Source organism: Mirounga angustirostris, unplaced genomic scaffold, assembly GCF_029215605.1.
Source record: "Mirounga angustirostris isolate CCGP_5_RB_7025 unplaced genomic scaffold, mMirAng1.0.hap1 SCAF_7, whole genome shotgun sequence".
Lineage (NCBI taxonomy): Eukaryota > Metazoa > Chordata > Mammalia > Carnivora > Phocidae > Mirounga > Mirounga angustirostris.
In genome coordinates this window covers 104,762,741-104,782,374 of record NW_026991715.1, presented here as the reverse complement: position 1 = coordinate 104,782,374, position 19,634 = coordinate 104,762,741, and the positions used below count along the sequence as shown (strand labels likewise).

Genomic DNA, 19,634 nt, shown 5'->3' with positions numbered 1-19,634 from the left:
TTCTAGGAATGGATCTGCCTCCTTTGGATCATTTGGGTTATTGGCAAAATTCAATCCCTTATGTCTGTAGGACTGGGGTCCTGTTTCCTTTACATCTGTCACTGAGGCCCATTTCCAGCTTCTAGAGGTCACCCACATTCCTTGACTTGTTCCCACTTTCTCTGTCTTCAAAGTCCCCCAACACTTCCTCCCCCCCCATCTCTCTGACCCACAGAAAAAGTTCTCCACATTTAAGGACCCAAGTACTTAGATTGGGCTCACCTGCATCATCCAGGATATTCTCCCCACCTCAAGGTCCTTAACCTTAATTCCACTCACACATTCTCCTTTAAAGATGGAAAGATACTGGGGATTAGGGCATGGATATCTTTGGGGGTTATTATTTTGCCTACCATGACATCATGAGCATGAATTGGTTTCTCAGAGCAGGCAGTTGTCTCCCAGCAAAGAGCTCTGGGAAATAAGCCCTCCAAAATGGAAATTTGGACGAAGAGAAGAGAGATGAAGCACTGGCAGTAAATATGTTGGCAGGCCTGAGAATAATGCTACAGAGAGAGTTTCCCAGCTTTACGGTATGTAGGTCGCTGAAGGAAGAGAGAAATACTCACAAATGCCAAGAAAGTTCAACTTTGTGTGTCTTATGATTTCCCTTTAGATCAGTTCTGCCGAGGATAAAGCAACCTTCCCAGGCCACAAATAATCATAATAGTTTCCCCCAAGATTTTCATGAGTTGATTGGTGGGTTGTTATCCGCCCATTGCTGCCAATAATTGAAGGATGCTGTCTTTGCTGGCTCGGTGAAACTTCCAGATGTTATCAGAGCAAACGATACTTGAGGTTTTCCCTGCACCTGGCATCAGCTCCTAGAATGGGTCCGGCCACTAATCAGGGGCCTGGGGGTGTCCAACATGGACCTTTAGGTCACTTCCAGAGCCTCCTCTCTAGACTGTCTACATCACACTGCTAAGATGCCATCTATTTTAAATCTTTTTCTTTGTCCCTTTGCCATCTTCTTTCCCCCCTTCTCTCTCTCTCTTGCCCTTTCTTCCCTCCTCTCTCGTTTTCTGATGTGTTAGGATCAAAATAATGAAAAAGAATAGAAACAGTTTCAACTCAGGAAATAACGCAAAGGCAGAAGAAAGACCGTACAAAGTTCACTGCTTGAATCTTTCCCGTTCTGTTAAAAGGTGTTTACAGCAGAGGAATCTTGTCTGGGGAAATGAGGCAGTAAGAGGTTGCGATAACTCTGCAGGGTGGGGCGGACGGGGGAGAAGATATCACAGAAACTAGGGGGAGAAGGAGAAAACGGCTGCTTCTGAGGACGCAGGGATTGCAGGTTTTGAGTGAACTACAGTTGTAATTGTCCCGTAGGTCATCCCTACAGAGGGATGACAGGGCGACTCTTGACCACAGTCTGCCCTTAGAGAAGGGGTGTGTTGGGCTTGGACTTTCTAGATGCTACCACAGTGGGAAGCCAGAGTCTCATCGTGTGCTAATAGAGGTCACAGCTCTTGGGAACAGGGCTTGCAACACAGAGGAAACTCCCCCTCCCTGCCCGTGACCACACCTTCGCCTGTCTCACACCCAGGCTGCCCAGTCAGACAGCTCTGGGGATGACACTGGCGTGGGATCATCAAGAAGACTGCTTGGGAAACCCAATAGGGAAAAGAGGTAGTTGAGCCAAGAAAAGTCACCAGACCTTTCTTTTGGCTTGAGGCATTGTATATATTTGAATAATAAGAACCAAATTAATATTACAATTCTAATGTGACTGTTGAGCCACGGTGATGTGCTAATCATGGTTTTACAAGGATTATCTTTAGTCATTAGGCTAACTCTGCAAGGTAGGCGTTATCTACATCCTATAGATGTTGAAATTGAGAATGAGAGAGGTTAGGAGAGTTGCCAAAGGCCACAGTATGTATATACACGTATATACACGTATATACATATAATTTTTTTTATGTTCAATTGCTTTTAAAGCCCATTTCCTCTTTCCCTGACAGCTTCTCTCCCTCCTCCCCTCCTTCTCTTTCTCCCTCTGTCCCTTCCTTCCTCCTATTTTCTCTCTGCCATGTTTCCTTCGTGCCTTTTTCTTTTGAGAAAGAGAGAGAGAGAGTGGAGGAGGGGCAGAGGGAGAGAGAACCTTGAGCACGCTCCACGCCCGGCACAAAGCACGACGCAGGACTCAGTCCCACGACCCCAAGATCATGACCTGAGCTGAAATCAAGAGTCAGATGCTCAACCGATTGAGCCACCCCAGTGCCCCTCATGTCTTTTTAAAAAGGAAATAAATTGTCACATACTCAGTGGGAACCCCTTTGTGTCCCTCCCCTGTCTCATTCCCCTCCCTCCCTCTATGGAGGCAGCCAATCTCTCAATTGAGGTTATGGAGTGGGAGTGGTCCTCCCACCCTTCATTGTGTGTCCACGGCCATAAATGATCTACAGCCTGCTGTGTTTTAAGCATTTACATATATAAAAAATGGCTAAAAGTATTCATTTACAGAGAAAAAAATACAAACAGCTGTTAACAACAAGAAAAAACTCACTGTCTCATTCATCAAAAGGGCAATACAAATTAAGATCACCTTGAGACACTATTTTTTTTAACTTGTGAAACGGGCCAAGACTGACGATTTGTTAGCGCAGTGTGTAGAAGAGGCCGTGGGGAAAGAGACACTGCAACTTTGATTGTGAGTGACTGAATCCGTGTTTTCTCTGGAGAGGGCAATCTGACAATCTCCATCAAAAATGCAAACGCACAAAATTACAAAAGAAATTTCATTCTGGAAATCTGTCCATAGATATATTTGTACATTTGCAAAAGCACATGTGTTTAAGGTTATTCCTTAAAGTATTGCTTGTAATAAAAAAGACCAGAAATAATCCACACATCCATCAATAGGGGCTGGTTGAATAAATTGTGATGCACCCCAATTAGAAAAAAGAATGACGATACTCTCTGTGCTTACATGGAAATTCCTCCAATACATATTGAATTAAAAAAAAAAAAAAGCAAAGCACAGAAGAATATGTATAGTCTGCTACCTTTGTGTGGCAAAGGATAAAATAAGCTTATCTATCCATGTTTGTATGTACATAAGAAACTCTGAAAGTTTACATATAAAAATGAGTAACAGTTTTGTATGTGGGAAGAAAGAAGTGGGATGAAGGAAGAAAGGAAGACTTTTTTTTTTTTTAAAGATTTTATTTATTTATTTGACAGAGAGAGACAGCGAGAGAGGGAACACAAGCAGGGGGAGTGGGAGAGGGAGAAGCAGGCTTCCCACAGAGCAGGGAGCCTGATGTGGGGCTCAATGCGGGGCTCGATCCCAGGACCCTGGGATCATGACCTGAGCCGAAGGCAGCTGCTTAACGACTGAGCCACCCAAGTGCCCCAGAAAGGAAGACTTTTAAATGTATTTTAAAATTATTTTTTTGAGCAATGTGGATGGACAATGTTACCTATCCCCAAAATTAAATTAAAAAACTAGGGTGGTATCATACGGTACAAGTCATTCTGCAACTAACCTTTCCCAGTCTGGTTTATGTTTTTGAGGCCTCCCCATGCAGTCATGGCCTTGATCTTTCCATTAATTATGCTGTCTTGAACTGTGGAATCTTACAGCTGGAAATGCTCCTGGAGGTCACCCAGCTCCCTACGTTCATATTACGGGAAGAAAAATGCAGGTGCAGAAATGACAAGTGGCTCACCCAGGCTGGCCCAGCAGGTCAATGCCAGAATTGGGGTTGGCCTCAGATCTTCCAAACCCGGCTAGGAGTCTGGGGCTGCCTTACGCCCTTCACCTCCCAGTGCCAAAATCACCCCCCAATTCCTACTAAGAGGTTGGTAATATTATGTGCTATCTTTTCCTAGGGATGTTTGCCTTTTCAAAACAAAACAAAGATAAACAACAACATCAAACACAAAATGGGGTGATCACCATTTCATGCAATAGGGCATATTTGGGGTGAGTGAAATGATGGGGGTGGGGGTACACTAACCGTGGTGGTGTCGTTAGCCAGGGTGGGAGTAAACTTTATAGTATCTCCTTTCCCCTTTCTTCCTCCTAAATGAATAAGCAAATAAATAAAAGAAAAAAAAAGAGAAAGAAAAACAAAACAACTAGGTCATTGCCCCTTCACTGGTATGGTTGGTTCTGCCTTCAGCTCAGGAAGGAACCAATTTGTGCTTTGAATTGGCAATAGCATTACTGCAAATATTATTAATGTAACAAAATGTTATTATTTTTTGTTGCCATAGCTACAGTCAAGGCACCAATAAATCCCCTACAGTGAAAGAGACCTCTGCAGGTCAAGTCCTCTCGTCCTGCCATCAGGCAGGACCCCATTAACCATCCTGACAGGGGAGGACCTTTTAGGATTTGATAAATGACCCCATTCCTTCTGGAAGTTCTTATAGTAAAGCACTAGGTCAGAAATGATAAGGATACAAAAACTCATGTGCCTTCACTTCAAATCTAATATCATAGATGTATTTCCCCCCAAATTTTATACTAAAATATTTTAACAGTGGAGGAGTAGCAACAATGTGAAGAGGCCCTTCCGAAGCTTGGAATTTCGGTCACATTCAGGATTTTCAGTTACAACTTCATGCAAATGCTGGATTCCATTTTGTAATATAAATACATTTGCTTTAATGTCCACATTTATATTCCATTAACATTTCCCCTCCCCCCATTCTTCTAGTAAAATTGATGCTGCAAGAAGATATACCATATTCATCTGTGGCTTTGGATATCTTCTGTCTGGATCTCAGCCTGGATCTTTGTACACAAAGATCAAGTTTGAGAAGCATGGATTGGCCAGGAGGTGGCAAACTTATTTTGTAAAGGGCCAGACAGTAAAATGTGGGCCATACTGTTTTTGTTAATAACTATTCAACCCTGCCATTGTAGTCTTGCAGTAAAAGCAGCCATAAACAAAAAGTAAATGAGTTGGCATGGTTGTATTCCAATAAAACTTTATAAAAACAAACAGATTTGGCCCATGGCCTGAATCTGGCCCTTAGGTTATAGTTTACAAACTCCTCGATGAGATAGTACATGCCCAAGGGTTTATAAAAAGGAAATATTTTCTTTCTTTTTTTTCTTTTAAAACAGCCATTTTACTCTATTTTTTTTTAAGATTTTATTTATTTATTTGAGATAGAGAGAGAGAGTGAGAGAGAGAGCACAAGCAGCAGAGGGAGAGGGAGAAGCAGGCTCTCCACTGAGCAGGGAGCCCGATGCGGGGCTCGATCCCAGGACCCTGAGATCATGACCTGAGCCGAAGGCAGACGCTTAATTAACTGAGCCACCCAGGCGCCCCCAAAAGGAAATATTTTCAGCTGGAACCCATAAGAAAGAAGAATGGGAATAGAAATTCCATTGATCATTGAAGGCTGTATGTCATTTCAAAGAGCAGAGAAGAAATGTAGTATTATTAGTAGAGGACCAGTGTAATCAAAGGCAAAAACTTTTGAGTTTATGTGTAGGTGGGGGACAGGGAGGAAAGTAATTAGATCAGTTTGGCTGGAGGAAGGAACTCATGTCCAAGAGAAGCATGTTAAACCATCAGGCCTTGGAAGGGACCTCTCTGATCATTTTCTTCTCATTTTACAGATGGGGAAATTGAGGTCAACAGAGATCTCAGATCTGGAATGAAGCTGAGGAGTGGAACACTTTGAATACTAAGCTAAAGGATCTCAGCTCTGCAGTGCAGGCCAGTGATGTTTCAACATTTCCTCTTTGAATGCTTATTCATTAACCCACTTCCTACATGCCACGTGACCAGATGTCCCAAGAGGAGTTCCTTTGGGATGAAGCTAACTCTCATCCTCTGTATACCATTGCAAAATAGTGCTATTGAGGTGGTGACAAGAAGCATGTGGAGCAATCACCTAGATGAGTGCCAAGGATCCAGAAGCTTTAGCTTCTCATCCTGCTGTCAACATGTTCTGCTAGCCCAGACTGAATCCTGAGCTCTCCTGCAGTTAAACAAGAAGCATTCATCCTCAGAACCAGTGGCTCTGCTCCCTCCTCCCACCACGAACTTGAAGCAATAAATGACCAGAGGATACTGGAATGCAAGGTGCCACAACCTTGCATGACCCAGATATTCATTCACTGTTTTTTCCTCCTAATTGCTGAGCACTTCCCATGCACTGGGTGCTGAGGATAAACAGTGAACGAGGTAAGTAGGCAGGCTTCTGCCCTCATGGGGCTCACATTGTAGTGGTGTGAGGAGGGGAACATAATGCACAAGTCAACAACAACAACAACAACAAACCAAGCCCCGGAATTTCAGATGGAGATTAAGTGCTTCCAGCAAAATTGAACAGGGTATCATGATAGTGGCTGGAGGGGCTCTTTTGAAGAGGTCTCTGAGGAGAGACCTGAAGGTTGAGAAGAGCAAGCACAGAGCACTCCAGGCAGGAGGAAGAGTAGGGGAAAGACCCAGAGTGTGCTGTGTTGGAGGAATAGAGAGAAGGCGTGTCTGCAGGGTGATGGGGCGGAGGGGAATGGGTAGGAGACAAGGAACAAGAGACAGACAACATAAAGAAACTGATGAATTTTAATCAGGTTGATCACGTGACTCAACTTGGCCTCTATTTTTTAAATTTAATTTAGTTTATATTCAGTTAATTAACATATAGAGGATTATTAGTTTCAGAGGTAGAGTATAGTGATTCATCAGTTGCATACAACACCCAGTGCTCATCACATCACATGCCCTCCAGTTACCCCATCCTCCCACAGCCCCCTCCACTCCAGCAACCCTCAGTTTGTTTCCTATGGTTAAGAGTCTCTTATGGTTTGTCTCTCTCCCTGATTTCATCTTGTTTTATTTTTCCCTCCCTTCCCCTATGATCCTCTGTTTTGTTTCTTAAATTCCACATATGAGTGAAGTCATATGGTATTTGTCTTTCTCTGACTGACTTATTTCACTTAGCATAATACCTTCTAGATCCATCCACGTCATTGCAAATGGCAAGATTTCATTTTTTGATGGCTGCGTAATATTCCATTGTGTGTGTGTGTGTGTGTGTGTGTGTATACACATACACCCCACATCTTCTTTATCCACTCATCTGTCGATGGACATCTGGGCTTTTTCCATAGTCTGGCTATTGTGGACATTGCTGCTCTAAACACTGGGTGGTCTCTATTTTTTTTAATGAATTCTCTTAAATCTGTGTTTGTGGGAAACAACATCTGCCCTTGTTTTTAAGAGATAACTTCTGAGTGTATCATTCTTGGCTGTTTCCTGGCTTCCCACAGTTACAGTTGTCATCTCAGCTCTAGTTGTCCGTCTCTTGTAGGTGACCTCTGTTTTCTCTGCTGCTTTTATAATATCGTGTCTTTGCTTTAGTGCTCCTCAGTTTATTGATAAATGTGCTTAGGTGTGGATTTAATCTTTTTTATGCTATTTGAGATTTTGTGGGGATCCTCAGTCTGAAGATTAGTTTCTTTCACCAGTTTTGGAAAATACTCTGCTATTAACTCACTGAAAATTTCCTCTCCTCCCTTCTTTCTCTTCTGTCCCTCCAGTGCTTTAAAAAGAAGTATGTTAGTCCTTCTAAGCCTATCATCCATTATTCGTGACGTCCCTTTCCTATTTTCCATCTCTTAGTTTCTCTGTGCTCAAGCCAGAGTAATTTCAGATCTACAGCCAAGTTTGTCAGTTCTCTTCAGCTACACTTAACATTCTGGTTTCTCTTTTTAAAAGAGTATCCAGGCTGTTACCTGGAGAATGGCTTGGAGGGATTAAGAGAAGTGAGATAATCGACAAGGCTAGACCAGGGGGCAATCATGGTGGCCCCGTCAGACACTAGCAGTGGAGACTGAGAGCAGTGACTAGATTCAGGGCATATTTTGGAAGCAGAAGAACCAGGACCCATTGAATGATGGGACGTAGGGGTGTGGATGGTGCTGGTGATGGTGCTGGTGAAGTGAAAAGCAGAAATCAAGGATAACTCCTCGGGTTAGTGCTTGAACAGTCAGTAAATGGTGGTGTCTTTTTGTTGTTGTTAAGATTGGAAGGCTGCAGGGGCGCCTGGGTGGCTCAGTTGGTTAAGCCACTGCCTTCGGCTCAGGTCATGATCCTGGAGCCCCGGGATCGAGTCCCGCATCGGGCTCCCTGCTCAGCGGGGAGCCTGCTTCGCCCTCTGACCCTCCCCCCTCTCATGCTCTCTCTCTCTATCTCATTCTGTCTCTCAAAATAAATAAATAAAATCTTTAAAAAAAAAAAAAGATTGGAAGGCTGGGAGATGCTCAGTGTGGGCAGGGAGTGTGGTCAGTCCAGACGTCCATGCTGGGTGTGCTGAGTTGTGAGGCCTCCAGGTAGGGATATGCAGGTGGCTGGAGGGACATTTTTTCTGTGTCTCTAGTTAGAAGGTTAGCATTCTCTCTAACACCTAAATAATAATCATCTAAGACTTGATTTGCTTGACCACACATTTTATGTCTCCTTCCTGGAATTTCTGGGACTCTGTAAAGAAGATCTCCTGATGCCATGGATCCATCCTTGTTTCTGCATTTCACCTCCACCAGATCACTCTTCCTATCTCTGCTCAACTCTGTGATACCACATGACTTCTGTGCCCGAGGCTGGACATGTTTAAGGGACCTGACACATACTGTCAGATAGCTCTTCCCAGAGATTGGGTCACTTATATTTCCATCAGCAGAAAAGGCATGTGCATTTCCCCACATTCCCACTAACACCGTATTTGCTAATTTCAATTTATATCGCAAAGATAGCTTTTAAACAGGACAGTATCTCTACAAATTGCAACATCCCAAATCATTCAAGCTGTCATAATCACACATAATTATGCAGGAAATTTGGGGTGCATGCATGGCTAAGAAGTCCCACTCCATACCAAGTTCTGCCATTGTGCTGCCTCTTTTAACCCCCCATAGCATCCTGATGTGGGACGTGTTATCATCCCTCATTTTCTTTTCTTTCTTTCTTTTTTTTTTTTTTAAGTTTTAGTCATTTATTCGAGAGAGAGATCAAGTGAGAGAGAGAGAGAGAGAAAGGGAGAGAACATGAGCAGGGGGAGTGGCAAGCAGAGGAAGAGGGAGAAGCAGGCTCCCCACTGAGCAAGGAGCTCAATGCGGGACTCAATCCCAGGACCCCGGGATCATGACCTGAGCCAAAGGCAGACGCTTAACCGACTGAGCCACCCAGGTATCCCATATTTTTTAATATATTTTAATGGGCATCACATCACAGGTACAGTAAAGTTATCCATGATCAACTATATAATTTGAGAGAGAAGAGAGGAGGAAATGAAAAAATTTTAGGGGATGCCCTAAAGTAAACATCAGAGGGGAACAAGGGCGGGTATCCACTGTTCCCCGGGGCCTCTCGTTGTGTGAGCATCTCACCATACAGGCTGTGGGTCTAGGTTTGAAGAGATGAATTTGGGGTTCAACATGAAGCCTCATTGAAACCAGCTGCTTCAGCTGATGGTCACACGAGGAGTCAGGGATCCACCGAACACTTAGGGAAACACTGACTGATTGAACTTACTGAGAAATGTGCGTCTCCCATATGGTATCATGCTAAGGGGCTTCTGGGGCATTTTGACTTTTGACATTTCTACCCAGAGCACTAATTTGACAAGCTAACCCCTGTGTGAGATGCCACTCCACTGTTTGTAGCTGAGTCACCCTGTACTTTGTGGTTTAAATCAAAGTGACTTAAGCTCTTTATCCTATTTTCTTTACCCTGTGTCCTCTTTGCTGGGAAGTCTGGCATCCTCCCCCAGACTCCTGCCATCTCTGAAGCTGACACTCTTGTGGTTGCTGCCAGCTCTGGGTTTCTGATCGGAGGAGCTGGGTTCACTCCTTCCACGAAAGGGCCATACACTACCCTGTCCTCTGCATGGAGTATAGCATGGGACTTGACCTCTGCTTTTCGGTTTTCACCAGGCCCTTCCCCCGAGGAGTGTGTGCTTGATAGACTTAAATCAAGCTGTGCAGATTTGGGAGGGATTGTTAAAATTCATAATAACACCAACAGATTAAAATTATTTTTCCTTTCAGTTTCTGAGCCAGGGGCCAGCTGAGTATCTGATGCTGTTGGAGCCTGAGAAGGAGGCAGGAGATAGGCGCCTGTAGCCTCTCAGGTGTGAGAGGATGTGTATGTCCCCCCTGGGCGGAGGGAACTCCCTGGGAAGCGGGACTCTAGCTGCTCTGCCATTATCCCCCAGTGGGCTCTGAGTGGATGAGATGATTCTAGTAGAAGTGGAGTATGGGTGGACTGCCTCTGGTTGGGGAGAGAAGGGAGGGAGGCAGCTGGAGCCCAAGCTGGTGGGACATAGGTGCTCATGCAGGGGGTGGCCCCACAATACTCCACAACGAAACCAGCACAAGTGCCCCCATGAGAGGCAGCCACACAGAGGGCGCCGAGGGCCAGTCCATGTCATCCAGGGAAGCAGCAACCAATGTAATAAAGAGGATCAGTCCCTCACCTTGGGCAGCTCAGTAAGGAGACACCTCTGCCCTTCCATCCTTCTGTCCTGCCCCAACACCAGAGGACATGTGTGGAGGAGATGGGGTGGTGAGAACAGATCCTACTTCCCTCCCCGCCAAGCTCCCTAGAGATGCAGGTCCAGTGTTTTATGTGTGTGTTTGGGGTTGGGGGTGGAGGACGGTGGGAAGAAGAGAGTCATTGCTTGAAAATAAGTTTAAAGTTTTGAAATCCGTGGGACTGAGTCCTACTGGAACCAAAATGTGAATGAATGATATTGGACTAAGATGACGTTAAGCATTGCTAAGGAGAGTTTGAGGGTACACAGTGGCACTTTTGTGTTTGAAACCCTGTTCCTTAATAAACTGGATTCCATTGTAGTTATTGGGTATCAGTCTTTTAAAGACTCGATTTTCCTAGCCAGTATGCCTTTCCCCAGCTCCTTGCATCTGCCTACTTCACAAGATGACTTTTTCCAGACCTGAGGGGTGCAACCTCAATACACTGGCCATCAAAAGTGACAATCCAGGGGAGAAAGGGGGTGTCCCCAGAAAACCTTGCAACCTCAGTAGTTTGTGTGGAAGTAAGCAAGAGGGTGTAATAACCCTCCACTTTCCTTTTGGCTACAATTATGAAGCTCATTGAATGCATTCCACAACAGTATCTCAATTTACAGATGAACTAATTGAGGGTTGGAGGAATTAAACAGTGGAAGTTCATACAGCTGGTAAACCACACAGCTTAAGATTGGAGCCCAGACCAGTTCAATTCCAGACTCTATCACTCCAGTGGCCGTGGTACACGTTCAGTCTTTTAGGATCAGTTACCTGCTCTATCAACTCCATTACATGGTTTACTAAGCAAGGTAGCCAAGACCTCAGCCTATGGGCTTTGGGATCAGGAGGGCTCGTGTTTGAATCTTGACTCCATCATTAATCAGTTGTGTGACTTTGGAAACTCAGCCTCCTTCAGTCCACTCAGAAGGAGCGTAGGCTGGGGTGCCTGGGTGGTTCAGTCGGTTAAGCGTTTTACTCTTGATTTCGGCTCAGGTCATGATCTCGGGGTCATGGGATCGAACCCCGAGTTGGGCTCTGTGCTGGGCGTGGAGCCTGATCAAGATTCTCTCTCCCTCTGCCCCTCTCCACCTTTAAAACAACAACAACAAAAAAGGAGAGTAGGCTGTGAGGAGAAGTCCAATGAAGTATGTGCTAAGCATTTTATTTTATTGTTGTTACTGTTAATTTTTTAATTATTAAATTAAAAAATTTAATTAAAATTTTTGTATTATAATTTGTTATTTTGTTAATTTTGTATTCTATTTTGTTAATTTGTTAAATTACTGTTAATTTTTTTTACAGGTATAATTCTTTAGCCATGAGAAAGCAGTGACGGAGAACAGACAACAATGATCAGATCAGTAACTAACATTTACTGAGTGCCTGGGATGGAGTAGACACTGTGCTATCTGCTCTCCATGTACTAAATTAATTCTCCTAACAATCAGTGAAGGCTGTGCAATTAACCTCAGTGTCCAAAGAAGAAGCACATCCAGCCACAAGTGAGGAGCCAGGATTTGAACCTAGGTGGCTGGACTTGGAAGCTTGCGCTCACCACTAGGAGGTAAGCTTGCATGGGCCTTCTTGGGATGTTGGAAGCAGATGGTGTTGCTTAGGGAGGGTGAGTGGGAGGCTTTGTTCCTGGGGTCAGCATGTGGGCTTTGGCAAGAGGGCAAGATAAGATGACCATGGAAGGGGAAATTGGGTGTTTGAAACAGCTGTCACCTGTGGGATGATGTCTGAGACTCAATTCTAAAGGTGAATCACACTGTCAGAGCTTCTATGTCCTTAGAGATGGTTTAGTCTCATGGTCTTTTAAACTGTGTCCCATGGGCCCTTAGGATCCTCCCAGGGCGGGTGGGTGGAGGTAGTGGATAGAGGCTCATCAGATGGGTCTTTAAGACCCTCTTGTTTGCTTCAACCAGGGCAATTCCACTTTGCTTTTCACCTTTTTGGGGGGCGGGGGGAAGTACAACTTACATACAGTAAAGCACATGAATCTCAATGAGAAAGCTTGATGAGTTTTTATATATATATACATCTAGGTAGTCACTACCCAGATCAACATAAAGAATATTCTCTGCACCCTGGGGCCGAGTTCCCTGCTGTCCCCTTCTAGTCGGTGCCCTCACCAATAATATCACCAGATAACCACCTTCTGCTCTTACCTGTTTTGAACTTCATATAAATAGAATTATGAAGTTTATCCTCTTTTTGTGTCTGGCTTCTTTCACTCAAAATTATATCTGAGACATTCATCCATGTTTTGGAATGTAGCAATGGTCTTCTTTTCTTCAATGCCATTGCCTGACAATATCACAATTTATTGATTTTTTTTTGTACTATTGATGGAAAACATTTAAGTTGTTTCCAGGTTTTGGTAGTATGAACATAGCTGTTACGAACATTTTTGTACAAGCCTTGTGATGGACAAATGAACACATTTCTGTTAAGTGTATACCCAGGGGTGGACCATAGGATAGCTGTTGTTTAGCTCTGGTGGGTAGACCAGCTGGTTTGGGGGTTTTTTTTAAGTTTTTTTTTTTATTTGACAGAGAGAGACACAGTAGAGCGGGAACACAAGCAGGCGGAGTGGGAGAGGGAGAAGCAGGCTTCCTGCAGAGCAGGGAACCCAATGTGGGGCTTGATCCCAACGACTGAGCCACCCAGGCGCCCCGAAACAGCTGTTTTTTGAATAGATGTTTCATAGAGTAGGGATCGTAAGATTTACTTGGGGAAAGGGTGTGGTTGCTTAAAAAAATTTTTTTTAAAGGAAAGAGTTTAGCCCCCACTAGTGCAATCCTCTGCATTTGCAGATGGTCAGACCGAGACTCAGAGAGACTCAAACGGCAACAAAGCCATGTCTGGAACTCAGTTACGGGACTAGAAGTTTCTTATAAACTTCTGAGCTCTCTGAAATGTGTGCTCTATATCACTCAACCTGGCTGCTGGTCGGATGTGGAAAGGATACCACAATCTGAGTCAGAAGCCCGGGGTTCAAGCCCCGCTACTGTCACTAACCTGTGTGTGATGCGGGGCAAGGTACCTGCCGCTGTGGGCCTCAGTCTCCTTACCTGGGAAGTGGATGCTTCTGCTTCCCAGCCTTGCTGGATTCAAGGAGACCATGATGGAGAGACACGCTGTAGGTTGAGAAGCACTTAACATCATTGTTATTATTACCATCAAAATATATTCTAAGGGGATGCTTTGGTAAGCATGCTGTTTTCTTATAATATTCATGCTTATGATAATTCACTACTTCACATTTTTTTTCCCAGCCTGACTTAATAGTATTTAATGAGAGCTTTCCCCCCTTCATTAAAAGCTAGTGTGGCAGATAGTATTTTCCAAAGATGGCCACACCAACATATAACTCATCCTACATGCTTCTCTCTAATGGAACTTTTTTTTTTTTGCAAGTGGAAGGGAGGGAGAGAGAGAATCTTAAGCAGACCCCACACTCAGCATGGAGCCTGTTGTGGGACTTGATCTTATGACCCTGAGATCATCTCTTGAGCTAAAATCAAGAGTCAGACGCTTAACCAACTAAGCCACCCAGGTGCCCCTGATGGCACATTTTTGTAACGTGACACATCTTTGTTGAAGGAGACAGGGTCAATGTTTTCTCCCCTCAAACCTGGACGGACCTTTGTGATTACCTCAATTAATGGAACTTAGCAGAAATGAGGATATGTGAGGACAAATCCAGAGTTAGAAAGGAAAAGTCTAAATGTTGGGGTGTTTCCTAGAGAGAACAGAAACAACCCCCGCAGGAGACACTGTATTGGCTTTTACTTATCTGATTTCACACTGTGATCCTTTTCATTTCTCATTTCTTCATTTAAACTTTCCGCCAAAAGAAAAAATATATATCTATGAAACACGCCCTTGAGTTAAACCTGAGTGAAGAATCGAGTTCTGTGTAGCTTCCTACTCAGGCAGAATTGTAGTCACTTGCAAGGAGCCCGATGACTCCAGGAGAAAGGCCTGGAGGCCACATCCTCCTCTTGTGGCTCAGGGGGGATAAGAGTGGGGGTGAGGGCACGCCTGGGATGACGAGAGCTCCCCTTAGCCTGAGAGGCAGACGGACTCCTGGCCCTCTGGACCCTAAAGGCAGAATGACACCCACAAGTGTGGGTGGCTAGGAGTCACACAGAAAGGACTCTCCCCTGAGAGTTGCAGGTTTCTGTGAAGGATGGTCCTTCTGTCAAGAAGGTCTTTATTACAAATTTAAAAATAATAAATTCTTCACACCTGTAAATTGCTTCACATATTAGAAAGCAGGTTCACCTGTGTTACTTATGTGATTTTTTTCCAGTGGCCCTAAAAAGAAGCCAGAGATTGTAACCCCACCACCACCACCACCATCATCTTAATTTTAAATTTAAAGGAACTGAAAGGGGAAGGGCTTTGCCCAAGATCACGCAGCTAGCAAGCAGAAATGCCAGTGAAAGAATCAGGGCTTCTGGCTTCTGGGAAATTTTCCTTTACTGAATCATAGACTTGATCCATGGGGGAGTAGGGGTTTGGGGCCCTATAGTGGATAAATGGCAGAGCTCACTTGAGGGAGGGGTATACCCTTCACCCCTTTAGATTGCCCCAGAGCTCTTTTCTGCATGTATGGTTTCAGCTCTGTGTGGAATAAAATGCCCCTGTGTCCCTTCATAACTTTGTCAGAAAAGCACCACCCTATCAGTCATTGACATTTTAGTGAGAATTTAAGGACTTACATTTTCTCTAAGAGAGATATTTTCATTTTACATCTTATCTCATTGTGACACTTGACTCTTGGAAAGGAATTTCCAGCATCAGTGAGCAGATAGAAGAGGCATTTTCTCAGGGGCAGGGTGGAAGCGAGTGGGACAGATATTATAGACTCCTCCCACCCCATGGTATCAGCAGATGCTAACTACTCGAATCATAAAATTTCAGTTATCAAATATCTGAGTGCTCGGTGCTGAGGTTCCAATGACGAATAGAGAGTGATCCATGGAAAGAGTCACAGTCTGGTGGGGGAGACAGGCAAGGACGCAAGTAACGGTAATAGGATCTCCTAAGTGCTATTATAGACCTAAGTATAGAAGGTGCTATCAGAGCATGAAGGAAACTGGTTAAGAATGGGGATATAGCAGAGCTTTCTAGAGGAGGTGACATCAGTTGGGCTGAGTCTGAGACAACGGAACCGCCATTCATTGAATATTTTAGTCCAGGTTCTATAGAAGAGCTAGTCTGATAGTAGGGAGGGGTGCAACCCCAGGGAACCAGGCATGAAGGGAAGAGTAGCGAGCAGCGCTGGGTGGAGAGGAATACGATGGAGGGTGTTATCACACAGGAGATCTGTAGCAAGCCCGGCTGATGCAGCATCTGGCTGGACAGCCTCAGAGAGGCCTCACGGAGCTCAGTCCCCCCAGTGTCCTGTGGGGGGCCAAGGGATGGAGAGCAAATGTGCTTTCTGGTTCTCTCCCATTTCGGATCCCTCAGTGGCCCAGGCTCACTGCAGGCAGAGGTAATGCTCATGCACTTCTACTTGGAGTCACGTGCCCTGTGTGGGCAATATATCTGAGTCGGAGCTGGGAGTGTTGAGAGGGACAGGAAGTCACTGGTGGCAACCTGAGGGGCGAGCACTGTGTCCCTGGTGCCGGCAAAAGAGATCTGAGGTGGCCTCGAGGGGGAGTATCTGGGAGCTAGCAGGGCATTTATACACACTGGATGATCTACTCCTCACAATAACCCCATGTGGGGTTGCATGGTGTCCCCCAAAAGATGTGTTGAAGTCCTACCCCCTATTATCTGTGAAGGGGACCCTATTTGGAAATAAGGTCTTAACAGATGTCATCAAACTGTAAATGAAGAAGAAGTCACACTGGAGTAGGGTGGCCCTTAATCCAGTATGATCGTTGTCCTTAGAGGAAGAGAAGAGGCACAGAGACAGGCGAACGCTGAGAAAAGAAGCCCCGTGCAGCCCGACATGCAGGGAGATGCCGTGTGCCAAGGCAGAGGTTACGGGGACGCATCCAGGAGCCAAGGAGCACCAGGACCGCCGACAACACCAGGAGCAGGGAAAAAGGCAAGGGACAGATTCTCCCCTACAGACTCTAGAGAGAATGCAGTCCCAAAGACTCCTTGATCTTGGACTTCTGGCCTCCAGAAGAATAATGCGAGAGAATAAATTTCTGCTGCTTTAAGCCACCCGGTTCGTGGTGCTTTGTTGCAGGAGCCCTAGGTGGAGGGGCGAGCGGAGCAGACACGTGCAGGTAACTGTGAGCTAGAACTCTCACGTTCTGAGCACTCTTCATCTATCCACCCATTTAATCCTCCCAAGACCCACTGAGGAGCAACCCTTATGTTCCCATTTTCCAAATAAGGACCCGAGGCGCAGAGAACCTAAGCAACTCGCTGAATGTCACGGTCAATGGAATTGAAACCCTGGCACCCCCAAGCCCGTGGTATTTGCACTCACCCTGCGTGCACTCACCCAAGGCTGACACAGTGCCTCTCCTCTGTGCTATAGACAGCAGGGTGCAGAGATGAGCACGCTTTGGTTCCCCCAACCCCACAGCCCTCACTGTCTTTGTGATCCAATCTAGCTGACATCCCCTCCCTCCCCCGCCCCAACACACACACTGGAGAACTGCTCTGAAACGTGGCTGGTCTGAGCTCACGTGTGCTGTGTGTGTCAAATACACACCGGGTTTACAACACCCAATACAAAAAGAATGCAAAATGTATCATGAATAATTTTTAATATTGACTGCATGTTGAAGTGACCATGTTTTGAATATACAGGATTAGGCTAAATAAAATATATCATGAACGTTTATTGCACCTTTTATTTTTTATTTATTTTATTTTATTATGTTATGTTAATCACCATACATTACATCATTAGTTTTTGAGGTGGTGTTCCATGATGCATTATGAGTTTGTGTATAACACCCAGTGTATTGCACCTTTTAAAAGAAGTTTATTGCACCAGAAAACTGAGGCCGGGTAGGCACTCACGTGATACTTCTGTTGGGTGGCGCTGCTCTAGGACGTGAAGTCCTTGAAGGCAGGGGCCGTCTCTGTCCTGTCCACCGTGGGTCCCAGGAGAAGAGCCGGGCCTGCACACAATGGTCCCTCAATACGCAGTTGTTGGATAATTGCGCGAATGACCAAATCCACCCACCCTGGCGTCTGCTCATCTGTTCCCCGTACACACAAGGTCCAGACCGGACTTTCACCTTGCTTTGTCTCTCTGGGAAGTCCCTCAATTATTCTGAGGCGTGAAGAGATAATGGTTACTGCTTTGTGCCAGGATACTGAGAGGCTGGATGTGTGGTAGAATTTGGAGAATAAAAATGGTCAGAGTATTTCCACCCACAATGGCAATTATCACTGACTGGATGCAACATCCGTGCCTGGCGTCATTCTCCACACTTTGTGTGGAGTGAGGCATTTAATTCTAATGACGCTATGACATCAATCCCACCGTCAACTCCAATTGACAGATGGGGGATATTAAAGCTCCGAAAGCTTAACTCACGCCCCTGGGATTACAGGGCTGGATTTGTAACCAGCTCTGTCCAGCATGATCCTTGGGCTCTAACCACCCCCACAGAGCACAGGCAAGAGGGGCCAGGGGTCCCACAGAGTGACCCTTCAACTGGGTCCCTTTGGTCTCGAGACCCCAGAGCCACCCCAGACCGCGGACACCCCAGCTCTCCTGGGTTCTGGGGAACCTATCCTCTGTGTGTATTACCACAAAGCATCTGGCCACGCATTTTCTGTGTGTCTGGGTTCATCCTGCCAGGGCATTCAGCTGTGTCTTGTCATGTGTCTTCTTCGCCAGATGGCTGGGCTACTCATGGGCCGGCTCACTTCTGTACCCGTGATGTGGCCATGAGCCAGCGAGTGAGCGGGCATTCTGGGGCAGGGAACAACCCTCACCCATGCCTTTTGATGAGCCATCCCTTCCTGCCCTTCTGGGCCTCAGCTTCTACAGATTCTTAGAGAGCAGAAACTCACAGAGACTCCCCAAAACGCTTATTCCAGCCTCGCTGAGGGAGACATGCCAATCCTCTGGGTGCTTGTGTTAGTCCATTGACCCTTTAGGTCACGGGGTTGGTCTGGAGGTCACGAACCCAGGTGCTGGGGTCAGGCAGAGTGCTGTTCAGTTCAGACACCACCTCCCTGGAGCTGCATTGGTGGAGAGCTCTTTCTTTCTCCCCAAGGCTCAGCCTCCTCTTCAGTGAAATGAGGACAGCGAGAAGCCATTCATGTCGTTACTGTTTCTTGTTAAAGCATGAGTCCAAGGCTTGCCTTGGCCTGTACTGACCTCTCTCCCCTAAACTCGTACTGTATTCCTGAGTCCTGCAGGGGTTAGTGCCCATTCATTTGTAATGTCACATGGCGGAGTCCATGGATCTGGCATGGAAAGTGTGGTCATGGTTCAAGAAGACCTGGTTCATGTCCCCAGCGCATCCGCTCTCGACCCCACACCGGCTCTTCCCGTGGTGATTACCCCATCTCCATGCATGAAACTCAGCTTTCCCTCTGCCCAAGCCAGAAACCTGCGTGTCATCTTCGACTCCCGTCTTGCACAGCCTCGAAATGCTGTTGGCAGGTTGCCCCCACCTTCTCCGGCACCTCCGCTGCCCCTGGTCCAAGCCCCAGGGTCCCCCGCCTGCATCTTAGCCTTCTACCTGGTCTCCCTGGTTCCGTCCTTGACTCCAGTCATTCTGTCCTCCACAGAATGACCCTTTGGTGGGGTTACCTTGTTTGCAGATTGTCTTTTTTTATATTTTTAAACAAATGCTTAAATAGTGCTCACTAGGTGTCAGGCACAAGTCTGAGTACAGAGTCCAACTCCCCTGGATTCTTATAACAGCCCCAGGAGGAGAGTACCTGCCCAAGGTCTGAGGTCACCCATCTAGTCAGCGGTGGGGCTGGGCTGGTCATCTGGCTCCTGATTGGTGCTGTCAACAGTGATCCTTTTAAAACACAGCAGATTGAGGGCGCCTGGGTGGCTCAGTTGGTTAAGCGACTGCTTTCGGCTCAGGTCAAGATCCTGGAGTCCCGGGATCGAGCCCCACGTCCGGCTCCCTGCTCA

The 19,634-nt window shown here is 45.8% G+C and overlaps 1 long non-coding RNA gene across 2 annotated transcripts in view; it reads left to right on the top strand.

The window, feature by feature from the left end:
* Positions 1-17,324, top strand: part of LOC135365420 (uncharacterized) — a 53,256-nt gene extending 35,932 nt beyond the window's left edge. For both annotated transcript variants that reach the window (XR_010413239.1, XR_010413238.1), the window contains exons 3-6: positions 3,631-3,848; positions 5,627-6,197; positions 11,846-12,107; positions 16,451-17,324. This is a non-coding gene — a long non-coding RNA (uncharacterized LOC135365420). The remainder of the gene's footprint in view (positions 1-3,630; positions 3,849-5,626; positions 6,198-11,845; positions 12,108-16,450) is intronic.
* The last annotated feature ends 2,310 nt before the right edge of the window (positions 17,325-19,634 follow it).